This window comes from Schistocerca americana, chromosome 6 (genome assembly GCF_021461395.2).
Source record: "Schistocerca americana isolate TAMUIC-IGC-003095 chromosome 6, iqSchAmer2.1, whole genome shotgun sequence".
NCBI classification, from domain to species: domain Eukaryota; kingdom Metazoa; phylum Arthropoda; class Insecta; order Orthoptera; family Acrididae; genus Schistocerca; species Schistocerca americana.
The window spans coordinates 289,047,080-289,052,079 of record NC_060124.1 but is presented as its reverse complement, the minus strand read 5'-3'; the positions used below and the strand labels follow the sequence as shown (position 1 = coordinate 289,052,079).

Here is a 5,000-nt window from a genome sequence, read left to right as displayed (position 1 = left end):
TTTCCACTCGCCGCGGGGTGGGGCCGTTCCGGTGTGCGGTGGGCCGCACTTCTCCCCTAGTAGGACGTCGCGACCCGCTGGGTGCCGGCCTACGGCCCGGGTGCGCAGCCTGTCCTTCCGCGGGCCTCGGTTCGCGTCTGTTGGGCAGAGCCCCGGTGTCCTGGCTGGCTGCCCGGCGGTATATCTGGAGGAGTCGATTCGCCCCTTTGGGCGCTCGGGCTCCCGGCAAGCGCGCGCGGTTCTTCCCGGATGACGGACCTACCTGGCCCGGCCCCGGACCCGCGCCGCTGTTGGCTCGGGATGCTCTCGGGCGGAATAATCGCTCCCGTCAGCGGCGCTTCAGCTTTGGACAATTTCACGACCCGTCTTGAAACACGGACCAAGGAGTCTAACATGTGCGCGAGTCATTGGGCTGTACGAAACCTAAAGGCGTAATGAAAGTGAAGGTCTCGCCTTGCGCGGGCCGAGGGAGGATGGGGCTTCCCCGCCCTTCACGGGGCGGCGGCCTCCGCACTCCCGGGGCGTCTCGTCCTCATTGCGAGGTGAGGCGCACCTAGAGCGTACACGTTGGGACCCGAAAGATGGTGAACTATGCCTGGCCAGGACGAAGTCAGGGGAAACCCTGATGGAGGTCCGTAGCGATTCTGACGTGCAAATCGATCGTCGGAGCTGGGTATAGGGGCGAAAGACTAATCGAACCATCTAGTAGCTGGTTCCCTCCGAAGTTTCCCTCAGGATAGCTGGTGCTCGTACGAGTCTCATCCGGTAAAGCGAATGATTAGAGGCCTTGGGGCCGAAACGACCTCAACCTATTCTCAAACTTTAAATGGGTGAGATCTCCGGCTTGCTTGATATGCTGAAGCCGCGAGCAAACGACTCGGATCGGAGTGCCAAGTGGGCCACTTTTGGTAAGCAGAACTGGCGATGTGGGATGAACCAAACGCCGAGTTAAGGCGCCCGAATCGACGCTCATGGGAAACCATGAAAGGCGTTGGTTGCTTAAGACAGCAGGACGGTGGCCATGGAAGTCGGAATCCGCTAAGGAGTGTGTAACAACTCACCTGCCGAAGCAACTAGCCCTGAAAATGGATGGCGCTGAAGCGTCGTGCCTATACTCGGCCGTCAGTCTGGCAGTCATGGCCGGTCCTTGCGGCCGGCCGCGAAGCCCTGACGAGTAGGAGGGTCGCGGCGGTGGGCGCAGAAGGGTCTGGGCGTGAGCCTGCCTGGAGCCGCCGTCGGTGCAGATCTTGGTGGTAGTAGCAAATACTCCAGCGAGGCCCTGGAGGGCTGACGCGGAGAAGGGTTTCGTGTGAACAGCCGTTGCACACGAGTCAGTCGATCCTAAGCCCTAGGAGAAATCCGATGTTGATGGGGGCCGTCATAGCATGATGCACTTTGTGCTGGCCCCCGTTGGGCGAAAGGGAATCCGGTTCCTATTCCGGAACCCGGCAGCGGAACCGATACAAGTCGGGCCCCTCTTTTAGAGATGCTCGTCGGGGTAACCCAAAAGGACCCGGAGACGCCGTCGGGAGATCGGGGAAGAGTTTTCTTTTCTGCATGAGCGTTCGAGTTCCCTGGAATCCTCTAGCAGGGAGATAGGGTTTGGAACGCGAAGAGCACCGCAGTTGCGGCGGTGTCCCGATCTTCCCCTCGGACCTTGAAAATCCGGGAGAGGGCCACGTGGAGGTGTCGCGCCGGTTCGTACCCATATCCGCAGCAGGTCTCCAAGGTGAAGAGCCTCTAGTCGATAGAATAATGTAGGTAAGGGAAGTCGGCAAATTGGATTCGTAACTTCGGGATAAGGATTGGCTCTGAGGATCGGGGCGTGTCGGGCTTGGTCGGGAAGTGGGTCAGCGCTAACGTGCCGGGCCTGGGCGAGGTGAGTGCCGTAGGGGTGCCGGTAAGTGCGGGCGTTTAGCGCGGGCGTGGTCTGCTCTCGCCGTTGGTTGGCCTCGTGCTGGCCGGCGGTGCAGGATGCGCGCGCCTGCGCGGCGTTCGCGCCCCGGTGCTTCAACCTGCGTGCAGGATCCGAGCTCGGTCCCGTGCCTTGGCCTCCCACGGATCTTCCTTGCTGCGAGGCCGCGTCCGCCTTAGCGTGCTCCTCCGGGGGCGCGCGGGTGCGCGGATTCTCTTCGGCCGCCATTCAACGATCAACTCAGAACTGGCACGGACTGGGGGAATCCGAATGTCTAATTAAAACAAAGCATTGCGATGGCCCTAGCGGGTGTTGACGCAATGTGATTTCTGCCCAGTGCTCTGAATGTCAACGTGAAGAAATTCAAGCAAGCGCGGGTAAACGGCGGGAGTAACTATGACTCTCTTAAGTGCGGTCTTGATGTAGTCGTGCTGCTGCTGCGAGGTGCCCCCCTTGGGTTATAGTTACAGGGAGAGTGATGCGCAATACATGGGCCTAGCCCTCTTAGCCTCTCCTCTCCTGCGGTCTTCTCCCCTTCTCGTGGGCCCGCTGATTTTTGCAGAGTGGAAGACCGCACCAGGGGCTTGGGGGGGGTTACCAGCCCCCCCTCGCATTATCCCTTTATAGTTGGGGGCAGCCGACAAGAAACAAGAGATGGTGGCCCTTCCGCTGAAGGTGCCACCCCAGCTACCCCAGCACCTATCCGGCCAACCGGCCGTAACGAAAATGCGATAGTTTGTGTAGCTCCCTTTGCTTGCAGTGAGTGCCACCGCACTTTTACCACGAAGAACGGTCTCGGGGTCCATCGCCGCCGCCAACACCCTGCGGCCGCCAACGCTGAGATCGTGACGGAGAGGCATCGCGCGAGGTGGACGGAGGAAGAAGTCCTGTCGCTCGCCAAGGCAGAGGCCGAACTGTTCCTGGAGAGGGACGCCCGGTTCTTCTTTGTAAATCAAGAACTTACCAGGATGTTCCCCGACCGAACGCTTGAGGCAATCAAGTGCCGACGGCGGCAAGCTGCCCACAAGCAGCTTGTCCGCCAATTCATGGAGGCACTTGAGATCGGTCGGGGTGAAGAGCCGGCGTCCCGCCGTGGAGAAGCGAGCTCGCTGCCTGACGCGGGCGAGGCCGCTGCGCCGCCCGTCGACGCAGCCGAGGACTTCGCGGCCGACACCACCGGGCCGCCGCCGGAGGGGCCGACTGACGCCGCCATCTGGGAGCATCTGGCGGGGCTACCTGCTTCCGCCTAGCGTTTCTCTGCCCTGGATCGAGTCATTGGTCTGGGGCGGGGCACGCCGCCCGATGTCATCCTGGGCATGCTCCCGGATGCCCTTGCGTCGGTCGGGTCCAGGGGGGAGAGGTCGATCACCAGGACACAGCGGCCGCGCCAACCATCCAAGCGGCCGCCTGCCGCCCCGCCGCTGCAGAAGCGCAAGCGGCGCCGCTGGGAATACGCGCGGACACAGGACGCCTTCCGTAGGTCGCGTGCACGTTGCGTGCGCGGCTTGCTGGACGGCACCCTGCTGCAGCCGCCACCCGACATCCCCGGTCTGCTGGACTTCTGGGCGGACCTCTTCACGAAGAAGCCGATCTCCACCGCCGGCTTCATCCGTGACCGCCTTCTCCCGCACTCGGAGCCTGTCGCTCCTGAGTGCCTATGGGGGCCGGTCACACGTGAGGAGGTCGCTGCTGCCTTGCCGCCCAGGGGATCGGCAGCCGGGCCGGACGGCCTGACTCCAGCGGAGCTGCGGCGCCTGCCGCATGAAGTCCTGGTGAAACTCTTGAACCTCTTCCTCCTGGCCCGCGCCCTCCCCGAGCGTCTGCTTCGCGCCCGGACGTCACTTCTCCCCAAAACGGCTGCACCAACATCCGACGCTGACTTTCGCCCCATTACGGTCTGCTCGGTGTTGGCGCGGACCTTTCACAAGGTTCTCGCGTCACGCCTGATGCGTGCATGTGCTGTGGACGAACGTCAGCGGGCATTCATCCCCCGGGATGGGATGTTGGAAAACACCTTCATCTTGGACACTGCTCTCACCGACGCAGTCCGCTCCTGTCGCTCTGTTTTTGTGGCATCGATCGACGTCTCTAAAGCGTTCGATTCGGTGGACCATGCCGCCCTCCGCCCCGTGCTGAGGGCTCATGGCCTGCCGGATTGCTTTATTGAGTACGTCGAAAGGTGTTACGAGGGTAGCACGACGGTGATAGCGGGCGGCGCCGACGTGGGCGTGCCCCTGCAGCCGGCTAGGGGTGTGCGTCAGGGTGACCCCCTCTCCCCCCTCCTTTTCAATTTTGCGGTGGACTATGTTTTGAGTCAACTTCCCTCCCACATCGGAGCTCGGATCCTTGGTCGCAGAGTTAACGCTGCGGCCTTCGCAGATGACGTCCTGCTTTTTGCATCGACCGCGAGGGGATTGCAGTCCCTCATCGACGCAGCCGTCGCAGCCCTCGCCCATCTGGGGCTGCAGATCAACGCCCGGAAGTGTTTCACCCTCGCCTTAGTCGCGTCTGGGCGCGACAAGAAGGTGAAGGTCGACGCCGACGTTACCTTCAAAGCGGGCAACGCCACCGTGCCCGCCCTACGTGTGGGTGAAACCTTCCGGTACCTGGGACTGCAATTCTCCACCGCTGGTCGCTGCGTTTTCAACCCACGACGCCACCTGGTGGAGCAGCTGGACGTCATCTCCCGAGCTCCGCTCAAGCCGCAACAGCGCCTCCACGCCCTCACCACCGTACTTCTGCCTGGCCTGTACCATGGGCTGGCCCTCAGCCGCACCCGAGTGGGTGCGTTGAAAGCGGCAGATGTGACCATCCGTGCCGCCGTCAGGAGATGGTTCCGCCTTCCGGCGGACACTCCCCTGGGCTACTTCCACGCTCCTGTAGCCCAGGGAGGCCTCGGCATCCCATCATGCCGATGGATGGGGCCAACACTTCGCCGGTCCCGTCTCCTGGCGCTGAAGAGGATTGGGCCAGCCGCCGACGGTGCAGGCCGGGACGAGGTGCAGCGTGAGATTGAGGCGCTGGAGCGGCATCTTATGTGGGAGGGCCACCTCCTCAAATCGTCGACGCAGGTTGGAGAGATGTG

The 5,000-nt window shown here is 62.6% G+C and overlaps 1 pseudogene; it reads left to right on the top strand.

The window, feature by feature from the left end:
• Positions 1–5,000, top strand: part of LOC124621115 — a 7,916-nt pseudogene that overhangs the window by 560 nt on the left and 2,356 nt on the right.